The following is a 17,609-nucleotide window of genomic DNA, read 5'->3' as shown; positions in this document are numbered from 1 at the left end:
TGGGATACCTATTATATCTACTACTTTATTTAATGCTTTATAATCCAACTATCTCATCTTATTTTTTAGGCTTCTAGCATTTGTATGTAGATGCTTCAAATTGTATTTTTTTCCTAGCATCTACAAACTGCTTTGAAGTTGATGGGGATAATTTGCATCCTTTACTCTTCTCCCATTAAACACTCCTGGCTTTCTTTCACCATTATTGAAACCTTTCTATTGGGATTCCCTAAATGTCCTCTTTCATTAGTATCCTTCGAGGATATTCCACAACAAACCATGCTCTCCTGGGCGACTGTCAGCTTCCTCCCCCCCCCCCCCCCCCCCATTTTAGTTTAAAAGCTGCTGTATCTCCTTTTTAAAAGTTAGTGTTAGCAGTCTGGCTTCATCCTGGAACACACTCCTCCTTCCCCAGCGTGTTGTCCCGTTCCTAACAAATCTAAATCCCTCATCCTTGCACTATCATCTCAACCATGCATTGAGACTGTGGAGCTCAGCCTGCCTCTTGGGTCCTGCACGTGGAATGGAAGCATTTCCGAAAATGCTACCCTGGAGAATCTGGATTTCAGCTTTCTACCTAAGAGCCTAAATTTGACTGCCAAAACCTCCCTTCCACATTTTTGTATGTCATTGGTACCCACATTTACTAAGACAGTAGGCTCCTTCCCAGCACTATCTAAAATCTTATCTAGGTGACATGTGAGGTCCGCCACCTTCGCTCCAGGCAGGCAAGCAACCAGGCGATCCTCTCGCCCACCAGCCACCCAGTTGTCTACATGCCTAATGATCAAATCACCAACTACAACAGCTGTTCTAACCCTTCCCTCCTGGGCAGAAGCTCCTGAAGACATATCATCAGTGTGAGAGGATATTGCATCCCCTGGTGGGAAGTTCCTGGCTACAGGATTTATTCTTACTTCACCGGGGTGATGCTCTCCTTCTAGGAGACCTCCCTCCTTCAAGGCAGCACAGGAGCTGCCAAACTGAAAGTGGGACTTCTGTACAATTTCCCTGTAGGCCTTCTCTATGTACTTCTCTGTTTCCCTCAGTTCCTCCAAGTCAGCTACTCTAGCCTCAAGAGAACAGTCACATTCTCTAAGAGCTAGGAGCTCTTTGAATGGAGCACACACATATAATCTTTCGCCAATTGGGATATAATCATCCATTTGACACTCAGTGCAAAAGACTGGATAGCACCCCTCTTGCTGCTGGACTTCTGTCTGCATCTTAGTATTATTGTGTTATTTAAACTTAATATGAGGAACCTTAAGATTATATGGCATACTGTGTGATTTATTTAGTGTTTGCTTCTCAGAGAATAATTAAATGTAATTAAAACTCTAATTTAAAAAATCCCTTCTTGTTATCCTAATTAGAATAATTGACTATGTTAAGACTATAAATGAAGAGATGTGCTAGGGGCGGACAGGAATAAAGACTGAACTAAGTCTTGCTGTGCCTTCTAGAGGCTATCTGTTAATGCTGTATGTTGTGGTTCAAGTTTTAGAAACTATGGGGGAAAAGGTAGAGAGACAAGTTATCTCTTTTAAACCCCAACCTTTAAATCACCAAAGCACAGAGTACAAAAAATGTTCACTTACCTAGAGAAATGTCCTCTTTTCTCAGCACTTCTCAGGTTGAAATCCCTCAGCAACAGCACTTTCCATTTCATTCCCAATTTTAGTATATCCATGACCAGATCTTTCTGTGGCTGTAGGTTCCATCTTCTCTTTCCAAGATGATCTATATTTATTTATTCTTCCTTTTCCCAGGCCTCCTGCTGTTTATAGCTGCTGGTTGTCAATTAGGACCCTGTAGTTCCAGCTTATATATATATATAGTGGGCCCTGACTTGCTTCTAGTACCACTTTGGACATTGGAGAAGCAATGAGGAGTATGCTATAAGGTATTTCCCATCCTGTATTGTTTGTCTATAATATTGCATGTTTAAGATTGTTTTATAGTTTTATAACATATTACTAATATATCTCTGTTTATCTTATAGAAGCAATTACATATTGAACAGTCACAGAAAAGGCTTTTAATAAAATTTCTTGGCCATCTGTGTACCCTGTGTACGCATTCCCAGGGGCACAGTATGGGCAGAGCAGAGGTATAGTTACAAAATACATGGGAGCATATGTAGAGTTCATTCATATACTTACACCAGTTTCACAGCAGGTGTAAAGTGTTTATTGGAATTTGTAAGTTGCTGAGGCACCTATGTTGCCTTTATAAAATAAACTCAAAAAGGGTGCTCTTTCGCTATTTTACTCCCAAATGAGCAATTTTTATTAATGCTAGGTCAAAAAACTGTAGTAAGAAAAATACAGCCTGTGTAATCCTGGTAAACTCAGAAAATTGAATCTGGCCTGGGTACACTAAGAAATCTTGCACTTGTAAGCCTCGCTGATCCTGGGCTTAGTCAATGATTTGGCTCATGCAGATAATAAAGAAAGAAAGACGATAAGGAAGAGCTATAAAGATATAGAAAGATTTTCTAAGAAGACTGCAGAGATGCAGGTGGCACCCAAAGTTGGAGGTAACAACCAATGGTCAAACAACAGCAAACATAGATACATAAGAATAAACTGATGGAAAAATATATCTTTGTAAAAGAAGAATGGGTCCATTTTAGCAGGCGTAATGCCGACATCTTAAGTTAGGTGTTGTTTATGCGCTTAGCTGCTATTTATTTATTTCTGCTTGATATATCGTTATATGGCCTATTCTAGGCTTCAAAGTGGTTTACAAAGCATTTTTACAAAAAAGCTGTTTACAATGCAATAAAATGAGAGAGGAGAAGACAGAGAGAATAAAGAAAAGCCCCCCCCCCCCCCCAACAACCTAGTGGAAATCTGAAACAAAGACTTGCGTAAACAGGTGGGATTTAGGAGATTACTTAAATGCAGAAAGAGTTGGTAGGTTTCTAATGTGAAGTGGAAGCTCGTTCCACAGTTTCAGGCGGGGATCTTTTATAGAACAGCACTCAGCTGTTACATTTTTTGGCACCGATTTCTCGGCGCCATTTACAAAACATAGTCCTTTATGAATAGATCCGAATATCTGGCTTGTTATTTCAAATCAGCAGAACTGATTGGTGAGATGTTTGTTAGCCCTGGGCACAAGCTACATATGTTCCAAACATTTTGAAACCATTTATTTTTAAATTATGTACCAGTCAGTAAATGACTCAGGCAGTCAGCCTGGGCATAATGCCAAGGAGTAACAGTAACTAACTAACCAATCAGAGTTTAAGTAGGGAAAGTGCAAAACTTGTGACTCAGAGTCAGTAATTTATGATCAAATTGCAGAAATGCCTATTTGTATTGTACAGCACCCTCAGGAGATGCCCTATGAAAACCCCCTACATACCCTTAGAAATAGCCCTTAGACTCTTATTAACAGCAGCAGGAAAATCAGGAAAGAGAGAACTACAGAACACAAAGTTGATAAAAGGTAAAAGTATAAAAACAAGTTGATTTTTCCAGGCTTCTCAGAGGAGACCCACAGACCAGAAACATCCTACAATATGTTTGCTTTGTATAACCCAGAATCTGACACTTGTACCTAGTGCTATTGTAATATATGGTAACATATATTAAGTGTTTTTTTCCTGGGGCTCTAGGGGGGCTGTTCCAGGGTTTTGGTGGATGTTGCTGGCTGGAAAAGGTTTAAAGTTAGTTTGGGACTTGTTAATAGACTTAGCTGAAGAAAGTGTGAGATGTTTCTTAAATATGGTTTTATTTTTCAAGAAATAAACCAAGATTAATTGGGGATTGTACTATAAAACGTTCCTTGCTGTTTTGGGTACAAGTCAGGTTAAAATTGACGTTGAAATTCTCTGTATAGGAAGTTTTGCATTTACTTCTATGGGGGAGGGAGATTCTAAACAGATCAGAGAAAAAAAACTGTCTTTCTCTGACAAGCTGATTGGTTGAGGGAGTCAGGTGTTCCTCTAGGGGGGTGAGTTGCTAGGGAGACTGGGTGAGCACTAAAAAGGCTGGCTGAACATGGAGACAGTGTTGCCAGGTGGGCGGTTTTACCGCCCAATTGGGCGGTTTTCCGCGACCCGCCGCGGGCAAGTTTTGCCCGCGGCGGGTCGCGGTTTTTTGGGCTTCTTTTTTTTCTTTTCCGCGGTTTTTCGGGCAGTTTTTTCGGCCGCGGGGGGCGGGGTTAGTGACATTTTGGGCGGGGTTAGTGACGTTTTGGGTGGGGCCGATGACGGGGGAGGCGGGCCGATGACGGGGGAGGCGGGGCCGGTGATGGCGGGGGCGGGGTTGATGATGGCGGGGGCGGGGTTGATGACGCGGGGGTGGGGTGTCAGGGGCGGGGTTTGAGTTTGGGCGGGTTTTGGGCTGTTTTTACGCTGGATTGGGTGGGAAAAAAATTTTCCACCTGGCAACACTGCATGGAGAGTGAGACAGAGAAACGTATGCTGAGTGTGTGAAAAGTAAGAATTAAGGCATGGATTTTATGAGTTTAAAGTGAAATGTGACTTGGAAAAGGGTACTTGGATAGTAAAAGTGAGTGAAAATGAGATGATTTGAGCTGAGAAGTGAGTACTTAAATGAACCAGACTGCCTTTTCCATGGTTGTGTTTCTGAATACATGTGAGGTAAACTGATGTTCTGGGTGAGAAAGCAGCAGTGGCGTAGCAAGGGCGGGGCGGTGTGGGCGGTCCGCCCCGGGTGTCCTCGGGTGTGGGGGTGCCCCGCTCCCGCAGCTCCACCTTTAAAATTTTTTTCGAAGCGCCGGACAGTGGCAAGCAGCGCGCCTCGCGTCTGCCCTGCTAGTAAAGAAGATCTCGCTGAAGTCGTCGCCCTTCCCACATTGAGTCCCGCCCCCCTCTGAGGCAACTTCCTATTACCGCGAGGGCGGGCGGGACTCAGTGTGGGAAGGATGATGACGTCGACGAGATCTTCTTTACTAGCAGGGCAGACGCAAGGCGCGCTGCCTGCCACTCTCCGGTGCTTCAAAAAAATTTTTTTTTAAAGGCCGGACAGGGACAGGGTAAGAGCAGCAGGAGAATGGATCTCAGCTGTTGGGTCGGGGGGGGGACTCAGAGGGGAGAAGGGGATTGGGGAGGGGTGGGGGAGCTTAGAGAGGGGAGAAGGGGATTGGGGAAGGGGGGGGGAGCTCAGAGGGGTGCTTAAAGGGGATCAGGGAGGGTGGGGGAGCTCAGAGAGGGGAGAAGGGGATTGGGGAAGGGTGGGGGATCTCAGAGGGGTGCTTAAAGGGGATTAGGGAGGGTGGGGGAGCTCAGAGAGGGGAGAAGGGGATTGGGGAAGGGTGGGGGAGCTCAGAGGGGTGTTTAAAGGGGATTAGGGAGGGTGGGGGAGCTCAGAGAGGGGAGAAGGGGATTGGGGAAGGGCGGGGGAGCTCAGAGGGGTGCTTAAAGGGGATTAGGGAGGGTGGGGAGCTCAGAGAGGGGAGAAGGGGATTGGGGAGGGGTGGGGAGCTCAGAGGGGTGCTTGAAGGGGATTAGGGAGGGTGGGAGAGCATCAAGGAGGGAGAAGGGGATTGGGGAGGGGTGGGGGAGCTCAGAGGGGTGCTTAAAGGGGATTAGGGAGGGTGGGGGTGCTCAGAGAGGTGAGGGGGGAGGGGAGTGCTCAGATGGGAGAAGGGGTCTGAAGCTGGAATGGGGTCTGACAAGGGGGCAGGAGGGAAAATGGGTCCATGCCTGGGGTAGGTGGGAGAATGGGTCTGGGGCTGAAAAGGGGGGGATGCAAGGCATGTGGTGGATGAAGGGGGCTGAAACTGTGGGGACTAGGGGCTTTAAAGGGGACAGGGAGAACTGGCTGGGGCTGAAGCTCGGGACTGGTGAGAGAAAAGGGCTGGGGTTGAAACTAGGGGCTGAAAAGAGGACAGGGAGAAGTGGCTGGGGGCTGAAGCTCGGGACTGATGGGAGAAAAGGGCTGGGGACTGGTGGGGCTGAAAAGGGGGGCAGGTGGGAGATGTGGGCTGGGGCTGGAACTAGGGGCAGGTGGAATAAGGGGGCTGGAACTGGGGGCTGAAAAGAGGGGGCAGAGAGAGAGGGGATAGAAGGGGGGAGCGTGAGGGAGGGCAGACCCTGGATGGATGGTAGAGGGAGGGCAGACGGATTGAAGGGGCAGAGAGAAAGGGCAGATGGTGGGTGGAAGGGGAGAGAGAAAGAGGGCAGACTGGGGCAAATGGTGGATGGAAGGGGCAGAGTTAGAGGGCAGATGTTGATGGAAGGGGGAGAGAGAGATGGCAGACTGGGGCAGATGGTGCATGGAAGGGGCAGAAGTGGATGGAAGGGAGAGAGGGCAGACAGTGGATGGAAGGGACAGAGAGAGAGGGCAGACACTGGATGGCACAGAGAGAGCAAAGACAGATGCTGGATAGAAGGAAGACAGTGAAAAGATGAGGAAAGCAGAAACCAGAGACAACGAACTGTAAATATATATTTTTATTTTCTTGCTTTAGGATAAAGTAGTATTGTAGCTGTGTTAATAAATGTTTATAATAGAACATGTAAATAAGGTAATCTTTTATTGGACTAATTTTAATACATTTTACTTTCGGAGAACAAAACCCCCTTCCTTAGGTCAGGATAGGACACTGTAACAGTACTATACTGAATTGACCTGAGGAAGGAGGTTTTGGCCTCTGAAAGCTAAATGTATTAGTCCAATAAAATGATATTATTTGTTTTATTTCTATTTGTTAATTTGTAAAGTGGTGATTGGTATTTGTTAGTTTTTTCAAATTTACATCTGCTGTCTTTATATTTTCCACAGTACTAGAGGGCATTTTCTGTTTCTGTGGTGTTGCATTGTATGCAGAGTCTGGCATTGGGGGTTCAGTTTAATTTTTGTCTAAATAGAAAGTTTATGATTACTTATTCTATAGTGGATTAGGGTGTATCTGTATTTGTGAAAAAGACATGGCTTTCGGTTGGCATTGACTGTGCAGGATCGACGATCTGTACTAATCTGTCTGTTTTCATTTTACAATAGGTGAATTGATGTTCTAGTGCTCACTGTAGTGTTTAAGATGCTTTCCTTTTCCTTGTGTGACTCGTACAAATTACTGCTTATGGTATGGTAGAATTGCTCTATAGGTCCTGAGTGTTTTGTATTCTCGGTATGCCTAGTACTGGATTTCGGGGGGGGGGGGGGGGGGGGGGGTTAAAAAATGATCGGCCCCCAGGTGTCAACTACCCTAGCTACGCCACTGGAAAGCAGTACTAATAGAAAGCTATGAGAAAGTTTAAACCATATTTAATTTGGTTTTGAGTGGAGGAAAGGTATGTTTCTGCATGCAGTGAATGGAATGGTTAAGTTATAGGGAATTTAAGGTCATGGAAGGTGGAATGAGAGTCTGTATGCACAGATACTAAGTGGACACACATGGCTGTCTACCCTGGTAAGACTGAGAGAGGCTGTGCTTAGTGTCTCTATGGCAGGTGTGTTTTGTGCTCATATTCTGATTGCAGTACAAGGTTTGTCAGGTGGCAGATTAAGCCCTGCTTTTGTATGAGAGTGCTGTATGCTCCAGATTGATCTGATAGCTGTGCAGGGAAATGTTATGTTTATATGTGAAGTCTGTGAGATGGAATTTGAATATGGGATGTGTTACTGTGTAAGATCCCTGAATGGAGTGTAAAAGCTTCCGGCCGCCTTATAGAATAGGGAATTTACAGTGAGAAATAGGCTGTGAAGTGAGTCCTCCTTTAACTTATTTTATTTCAATTAGAGAGTGTGGCCACAGTATTGAGAACTGATTAATTGTCACCAGGGTAGAGTCCGTTCCTGAACCAGCTCAGGCAGTTCTAAGGTTTTGCTTCCCAAATTATTTTCTTTATAAGTGAGGTTTAGGGAGAAGAGATCGGTGAATTATCCCCTGAAGGGTTCCGGCTGAGCTCCAATGCAAGAAAGACCTCACCTAAATAAATTCAACTACAGCTAAGTGACATTGCCAAGGGTGTTGAAATAAATATATTATTTTTTCACAACATTTTAAGGGAAAACTAAAGAACAGAACAGCATCAAATATAAAAACCCATGTTTTCCTGACTTGCTAAGTGTTCTGGGTTCAAGTGAGATCCTTGCACAAACATCTATAATACCTATAAAGACTCAAATTCTGACATCAATAGCAAGGAAAGAGTATTAAAACAAATATCTGATTTTGACAAAAAGACAATTTATATTTATCTGAAAAGGTTCTTTTCTGCCTTTTTAGGTGAAACAGACAAAGTTAAGGGTATACATGTAGTTCTACATTTGAATGTTGAATAGGTTATTGCAGTTCTTTTAAGTCTCACACTAATTGTGAATTTGAGTTTATTTGAATGAAAATTTGCTTGCATTTGTATTCAATAAAGAAAAAGATAATTTGTAAATCTGAAGGTGCGGTTCTTCCAGTTCAGGAACAAATCCTAAATTTAGCTTCTTTTCCTCCTTTATTCTTTGAGAGTAAAGGACGAGGTTAGTTTATTTGTTCCACTCCCTCGGCTGTGAGTATGTGTTCCCTGGATATTCGCCATGACTACAAACATCAGGTATCTGGGAGCATATCACTACAGTCCAGCCGAGAGGGGTGGTAACACTATAAAAATGTTTTATGAGAGCAAATATTAAATCCATGTACTGATTATGATAGAAGCTCTGGCAGGCTGTTGAACTCAATTCTTTGGGGGAAAGAATAGCAAGCATGCTAGGTGTGGAGACAGATAAAGCGATGGAGAGACAGATGCACTGTAAATCACCTACGGGCCCTTTTACTACGCTGAGTTAAAAAGGGCCTTGCGCTAGCAGCGGGGGCCATTTTTGCCGCATCAGGTAAAAAGGCCAAAAAAAACATGATCATGTGGTAAGATATTTCTTAACGCGTGGCCATGTGTGTGTGGGGGGGGACATTTACCGCCACCCATTGAGGTGGCGGTAACAGCTCCCACACTAACCCGGCTGTGAAAATATTTCTTAAATATTTCCGTTAGCACCGGAAATGCTGAGGCCTGGAGTACCACCAGTGCCCGCGGTGTCTAGGGGACTTATTAGTAAAAGGGCCCCTAGACACCACCCCCTGTGATGTCATTATTTACAATCACATGAGGTTTCCCAGGAAGTAGGGGAGGGGATGGCGCTGAAAGGAAAGGGCTAATAATAAAAATAACAGGATTTCTATAAAAATGAATAGATAAGGAAACACGTTTAGCAGGATAACTTTCAGAAAGCTTTTGAAGCTCAGAAGGTGAAGATGAGGCAAAATGGGTTACTGGGGAAGGTGGGAGGGGAGGAGGTAGCAAGAGAGTGTAGGCAAAATGCAACCAGTTCCAAGAAAGACAGTATCTGAAAATACAACAATGCAGCCACTGAGTATAAACTTGACTCAAACAAGGCTAGGCCTCATCCCTCAGCTAACCAATAAATAACTTTTTCTGTGTTACCTCATTGAAAATCATGAAACATAACAACCTCTGGTTTTGAAAAGTCTAATAACAATAATAACAATATCTTGTATTCCACTAATGACTTTGCGGTTCTATGTGGATCACATATAAAGAAACTGATCATTGTCAGAAAATATAAGAAGCATAATACAGTATAAATGACAAAGAGAGTACAATAATCGTAAAAAAAATAAAGGAGAAAAACATCTCAAAAACATTATATAATTCCCTAGTATAAATTTTCTAAATAAATATGTTTTAATTAGATTTCTAAATTGCATGTAATCACTTGCAGATAATAGAAAATTTGTATTAATTTTATCTAATCTCTGCCTGAAAGGAAAGTAAATTTTTCCATTAATGTTATCCTCTTTTCACCCTTTAAGGAAAGAAAGGTGAGCAAGATTGTATTTCTCATTGGTCTCGCCAACATAGAGAATAGAAAATGATTTACAAAATATTGAGAGGCAAGAAACAAATTGAACCTTATATAACATACAAAAATGTAAAAGAGATTCTGGCAGATATGGGAAACCAATGAGATTTTACATATGCTGGTGTTAAGCTATCAGCCTGCTTATAACGAACGAGAAAAACGCCCAAGTTCCGACCTAAATCGGGAGATGGACGTTTATCTCACAAAAACGAATAACGCGGTATAATCGAAAGCCGAACTTGGACGTTTTCAACTGCACTCCATCGCGGAAGCGTACAAAGTTGATGGGGGCGTGTCGGAGGCGTGGTGAAGGCGGGACTGGGGCATGGTTATCACCCGAACAGAGATGGGCGCCTTTCGCCGATAATGGAAAAAAAGTTTGCGTTTGTAGCTAGAATTTAGGGCACTTTTCCTGGACCCTGTTTTTTCACGAATAAGGCCCCCAAAGTGCCCTAAATGGCCAGATTACCACCGGAGGGAATCGGGGGATGACCTCCCCTGACTCCCCCAGTGGTCACTAACTCCCTCCCACCACAAAAAATGATGTTTCACAACTTTTTATTTTCACCCTCAAATGTCATACCCACCTCCCTGGCAGCAATATGCAGGTCCCTGGAGCAGTTGTTAGGGAGTGCAGTGGACTTCAGGCAGGTGGACCCAGGCCCACCCCCCTCTACCTGTTACAATTGTGCTGCTTAATGCTTAGTCGTCCAACCCCCCCAAACCCACTGTACCCACATGTAGGTGCCCCCTTCACCCCTTAGGGCTATAGTAATGGTGTAGACTTGTGGGCAGTGGGTTTTTGAGGGGGATTTGGGGGGCTCAACACACAAGGGAAGGGTGCTATGCACCTGGGAGCTCTTTAACTTTTTTTTTTTTTTTGTAAAAGTGCCCCCTAGGGTGCCCGGTGGGTGCACTACGAATCCTGGCCCCTCCCAAGAACAAATGCCTTGGATTTATTCGTTTTTGAGCTAGGCGCTCTCATTTTCCATTATCGCTGAAAAACAAAAACGCCCAGCTCACAAATTGTCGAATAAAACATGGACGTCTATTTTTTGCGAAAATACGGTTCGGTCCGCCCCTTCACGGACCCATTCTTGGAGATAAATGCCCATGGAGATAGACGTTTTCGTTCGATTATGCCCCTCCAGGTCTTTTAAAAATGTAACACAGATGTAAAGCCGTATTCTGGATAGTCTGAAGTTTTTTAATTAATTGTTTTGGACATCCTACATATATAATGCAATAATCCAACATACTTAATACTAAAGACTGCACTAGCAGATGAAAGTGGGCTTAGTCAAAGTACTTGTGAATGCAATGAAGATTTTGCATAAGTATGAAGGACCTTTGTATCATCCGATTAACCTGTGGTCAGACTTCTACAGTGTGTCCAGCAATTATATTTTTTTCTCTACCAAGCCACCCTGTAGTCTGAGCTCAATTATGGTGGACACCGACCATATGAAGAAGCAGAAGTAAGGGGATAGTGGGAAATTGACCACAGACTCCAGAAAAGAGTAAGTGCCTAGGCCGTACATAGGCGTGCACTAGTTTTAATATTAGCGCAGGCCCATTTCCCGGCCCATTAAAAAATGCAACCACACTACCACAGGCCACTTTGTAAAAGGACCCCTAAGTGCTATAAAAATTAGGCCCTATGTTACACAGGCCCCTTAATTTGCATCCAGAGATTACTGTACAAAGTTATTTATTAAGTCAAGTGTGTTCCCTTCTTTATTTAAATCCCTAATTAACTGCTGCAAACTTTTTCCCTTTTGTCCTCTCAGTTAGGATAACAGACTACAGCTTAAGCAATATGCTTGGGATAGATGGGAATCAGGGAGGAAGGCAGGGACAAAAGACACAGAAGGAACTTAAGATAATTTATTTCAAGTTGGTTTAAGCAAAATAGTATTGAACTCTTTTTCTTTTATGCTGGAAGCATTCATGGCACAGCCTGCCCCAAAGTTTCGACTAAGAATCTCACAGGCAGCAAGAAGTTGTACTGTTCATGTTTGTTTTTCATCCTCTTCCAGACTATTTCACAATAGAAGTGCCCATTTGGATGGGGACAATGGGAAATCCATGGGGATGGTGAGAGGACACTAGCAATTTGATGGGGAGAGGGTGGGGATGGAAAAGAATCTACTGGACATGGGGTGGGGACGGGGACCAGATTATATCCCTGTGCACGCCTCTACTTTGAACTCCTGCCACCAGCACATCATCAGAACATTCTTTTTCAGCTGTAGGATGAACAATCGAGGAACACAGAATGGAACTGAGCACTGGTTCTGTAGATGATGTATTATATTTACATAGGCCCCCTTTATCAAGCTATGCTAACAACTGCCGGTGCAGTAATGCCAACACAGCCCAGTCACTTGAATGGGCTGTGTCGGCATTGCTGTGCAGCTTGATAAAAGGGGGCCATAATTTGAAATGATGGACTATGTGAACACTATGGACTTTAATGTTTAAGAAAACAATGTTAATAATAAGAATATGGTTTTCTTGCATAGTTAATAAAGCAATGGCTATTGTTTGGTGTTAATTTTTTAAAAATCTTTATAAGTTTTCAGCATAATAAAAATAATATATATGTTTATAAGAAGTAAACAAGCACTATATTAATCGCCAAACCAATAAATCGCCAAACATTTTCAAAAACTAAAATAAAAACAATAAAGAGAACCTATTATATCAGTAGATTAACAAAAAATAAAGCAAAACAGTATATATGCATATTTAAAAAAAAAAAAAAAGGTTGAATTGCCCTTATAAAATTGCATGAAAGTATCAATTAACACAGTTGTCTATCAATGACCATGTTTTACCAAAGGACAAAATATGACCAAATTTTATGGCAGCTATTTCCTCATAACGCCTATATGAACAAAGCAAATTGCACCATTCATGAAAGGAGACATGTGGATTATTTTTCCAATGTAAAACAATCAAGTGAAGAGCAAGCGAAATCATCAAATTAAACAATTTTGCTTGTTTTAATGGAACTGACACACCAGGGGTGGACGATTTAAGGATTAACAGTTTAAATGACAAAGTATCTGTGTTAAATTTTAACTAGCTATAGGACCCATTTATGTTTTGTTTGAATTTACAAGCTCTTTGAAATGTGGGTTGGGTACGGGGATGGGAAAGAAAACTGTGGGGATGGTGGCAATAAATAGGGATGGGCTGAGGATGGAAAAAGACATCTTGGGATGAGGCCCAGATTATGTCCCACTGCACACTTCTATTTTCTCAAGTCTGGCAGATTCTATAAGGCTGCTGTACTGTTCATGAACAGTTACCTCTCTTTCTTGATAAGAGTTTTTTTTTTCTCAAGAATATAAACTTATTAAATGTGCAGTAAGCAGTCTGTGTGATATTGTGTAAGCCATCCAGGTAATTTTAACCCTGAGAGTTTGCAGCAATAAGGAAAGCAAAGATGCTGGTAGTTTTAATTTTATTTCTGCCTAATTAAAAACATTAATTGTGGTGATTTGTGCCTATGTTATCTGCAGCCAGTTTTTCTAGGCAAAACAAAACACATAAGGGTCATTTACTAACAGCATGTGCTAATGCTATTAACACATATTATTTACTGCAGGGCCCATTGTGCATTTATGTCCATACTCTTTCCATCTCTCAGAAACATCTCTTTAGTCTCCATGTAAATGCCTGTGTGGTTCAATAATGCAGGTACTTTTACCCCGGTCAGGTTGGGTTAAAAAAGCCCTGATTTTCACAATTAGAATGGTACTTTATCTATTAAAAAAAGATCTTACATAATAACTCTCTTTACCCGGGATTCTATATAGCGCAACTTAAGTTGTGTGTGCAACTTAATTAGTTAACAATCCTAATCAGCACTGATAATTGCCAATTAACAAACAATTAACACTAATTGGCATTAATAAGAAATTACATGCAGAACTGTCTAGGCATATTCTATAATGTGATGTGCGTAAATTCTAAGTTGCATAGTTGAAAAGGGAGCATGGCCATAGGCGTGGAATGAGTGACTTGTGGGCCTTTCAAAAATCTATGCATATGGTTATATAATACACCCAGTCTGCACGTAATTTAGATGTCGGCATTTACACTAAATTTTACTTGGCGTAACTGCCTGCAACTAAATTTAGTCATGCAGACGGGTGCTCAGTATATTCTATAAACCGCGCAGCAATTTAGGCTTATTGTATAAGGTGCATTTTGTTTTGGCGCCAACGTTTTAAGCATCATATATAGAATCAAATAGGAGCAGTAGTGGCCACAAAGAGCAGAGCACACAGCTTAGGGGCCTTTTTATAAAGGCGCGTAAGGACCTACATGCGTCCAGTGCACGCCAAATCAGCATTACTGCCCAGCTACAGCATGCCCCGGGCGGTAATTTTGAATTTGGCATGTGCTGAAAACACGTGGAAGAAAATAATTTTCTATTTTCTACCGCAGGGGCATTCCCGGCGGTAATTGATAATTGGCGTGCACTGGACAGTTACCGCACGGGTAACGCATGAGCCCTTACCAACAAGTCAATGGGTGGCGTTAAAGGGCTCAGGCCATAAATAGATGCGTGCTGGTTTTTTATTTTGCCACATGTCCATTTCCCGCCCCCCCCCAAACCCATTTTTTCTAAATGTGGTGGAGAAATGGTCCCGCGTGCGTCCAATACATACGCGCACACTACCAGAGGCCAATTTTTTGGCATGCCTTTATAAAAGGGCCCCTTAATTCTCTGGCTCCTTCTCCTCAGATCTATACTTTAAAAAATTTAGAATCTATTTCCAGGCTGAGATGATTAGCGCTGCTCTCTGAAAGCTTCAGGAGGTTTTCCGTAATTAAAAGACCCCACAGTCTAAATTACTCCTTAACTGATGCTCTATGTAGGTGATGAATTAGGACAGAAATTGCTGCATTAGGAGTCGCTCAGACAATATAAAAGTGGCCAAAAGCAGCATAATCATGTTCTTCCTCTTTCAGATATGGTAGCGGGGCCTGAGATAAGAATTCACTGCACTGAAAATGGAGTCACTGGGGCACAGCATTAGCATGAAGTTTGACATTTTTCTGTCTTAGGTGTTGTAAGAGAACAGAGTAAACCCCAGAGGCACACTCATGAATGCATATTTGACACATGCTCATATAGTTTCCTGTGTTCTCTTGAGCTTATCATTGCTAGCAAAAAAAAATCCTCTGTGGTTAACAAGTGAAGGAATGACAGCATGAATGATACTTGAATTGTTGCTTACATTTATATGCTATTCTCAATGACACTTAAAAAGGGGTCCAGAGATGACCCGAGAAATTATAGACTGGTGAGCCTGACAACAATGCTGGACCAAATGTTGGAGGCTATTACAAAGAACAAAATTACTGAACATATACGTAGGCATGGATTAATGAGACTATGGGTTTAGTCAAGGGAAATCATGCCTTACCAATCTGATACGTTTCTTTGAAGGGGTGAATAAACATACGGATAAAGGTGAGCTGGTTGATGTAGTGTATCTGGATTTTCAAAGACATTTGACAAAGTACCTCATGAATGATTCCTGAGGAAATTAGAATGTCATGGGATAGGAGGCAATGTCCTATGAGGGTTAAGAACTGGTTAAAACTTAGAAAACAGAGAGTAGGGTTAGAAAACAGAGAGTAGAGTTAAATGGTCAATATTCTTGATGGAGAAGAATAGATAGTACAGTTCCCCAGGGGTCTGTACTGGGACCACTACTTTTTAACATATTTATAAATGATCTTGAGATGGGAATAACTGGTGAGCTTTGGAACAAGTTACTCAACGAGATAAGAGAGATCACTTGCTATCATAGCTTTAGAAAGGCGATAGTTAGGTCTTATCTGGCCAATCTATTGTAATTCGGTGGGATTTGTTCACCTAGTCCTTGGTTCTGTGATCCGCCTTGAGCCTTTATAAGTAAAGTGGAATATAAATGTCCAGATTAGATTAGATTACATTTGCTGATGACACAAAGAGGGCATAATCGAAAGGGACGTCCTCATTTTGATTTGGACATCCTCGCAGAACGTCCCGATCCAGGGGCGGGGAAACCCGTATTTTCAAAACAAGATGGACGTCCATCTTTTGTTTCGATAATATGGTCAGGGACATCCAAACCCTTAAATTTGGTTGTTCCTAGATTTGGTTGTCCCTAGACTTGGTCGTTTCTGATTTTCGGCGATAATGGAAACCAAGGACGTCCATCTCAGAAATGACCAAATGCAAGCCATTTGGCTGTGGGAGGAGCCAGCATTTCTAGTTCACTGGTTCCCCTGACATGCCAGGACACCAACCGGGCACCCTAGGGGGCACTGCAGTGGACTTCATAAATTGCTCCCAGTACATAGCTCCCTTACCGTGTGTGCTAAGCCCCCCAACCCCCCCACTACCCACAACTGTACACTACTACCATAGCCCTTACGGGTGAAGGGGGGCACCTAGATGTGGATACAGTGGGTTTGTGGTGGGTTTTGGAGGGCTTGCTGTTTCCTCCACAAACGTAACAGGTAGGGTGGGATAGGCCTGGGTCTGCCTGCCTGAAGTACACTGCACCCACTAAAACTGCTCCAGGGACCTGCATACTGCTGTCATGGGCCTGAGTATGACATCTGAGTCTGGCAATCAATATTTTGAAAGATGTTTTTTCAGGGTGGGAGGGGGTTAGTGACCACTGGGGGAGTAAGGGAGGTCATCCCCGATTCTCTCTGGTGGTCATCTGGTCAGTTCGGGCACCTTTTTGTGCCTTGGTCGTAAGAAAAACACGACCAGGTAAAGTCGTCCATCAGGGACATCAGGGACATCCTTGTTTCTTTCGATTATGGGTAGAGGACGTCCTAGTGTTATGAACGCCAAGTACCGCCTTCGCTACGCCTCCAACATGCCCCCTTGAACTTTGGCCATCCCTGCGACGGAAAGCAATTAGGGACGTCCAAAATCGGCTTTCGATTATACCGATTTGGATGACCCTGTGAGAAGGATGTCCATCTTCAGATTTATGACAAAAGATGGGCATCCTTCTCTTTCAAAAATGAGCCTAAAAGTTATTCAAAGTTGTAACTTAGAAAAGATTGTGAAAAATTACAAGAGGACCTTATGAGACTGAGAGACCAGGCATCCAGATAACAGATGACATTTAATTTGAGCAAGGTCCTTTAGATTGTAAACTCATCTGAGCAGGGACCGTCCTTCTTTGTTAAATTGTACAGCGCTGCGTAACCCTAGTAGCGCTCTAGAAATGTTAAGTAGTAGTAGTAGTAGGGCAAAATGATGCATGTAGGAAAGAGGTACCCAAACTATAGCTACATGATGCAAGGTTTCACTTTAGGAATCAGTGCCCAGGAAAAGGATCTAGATGTCATTGTTGATGACACATTGAAAGCCTCTGCTTAGTGTTCAGTAGCAGCTAAGAAGGCAAATAGAATGTTAGGAATTATTAGGAAAGAATGGAGAACAAAACTGAGAATATTGTAATGTCTTTGTATGGCTCCATGGTATGACCAAACCTCAAATATTGTGTACAATTCTGGTCACCGCGTCTCCAAAAAGATATTGTGGAATTAGAAAAGGTACAGAGAATGGTGATAAAAATCATAAAGGGGATGGGACAACTTCCCTATGAGGAAAGGCTAAAGAGTCTAGGCACTTCAAATTGGCGAAGAAACAGCTGAGGGGAGATATGATAGAGGTCTATAAAATACTGAGTGGAGTGGCAGTTAGTAGACATAATT

The sequence above is a fragment of the Microcaecilia unicolor genome, chromosome 4 (assembly GCF_901765095.1).
Source record: "Microcaecilia unicolor chromosome 4, aMicUni1.1, whole genome shotgun sequence".
Classification (NCBI taxonomy): Eukaryota; Metazoa; Chordata; class Amphibia; order Gymnophiona; family Siphonopidae; genus Microcaecilia; species Microcaecilia unicolor.
Note: the sequence above shows the minus strand (reverse complement) of the source record.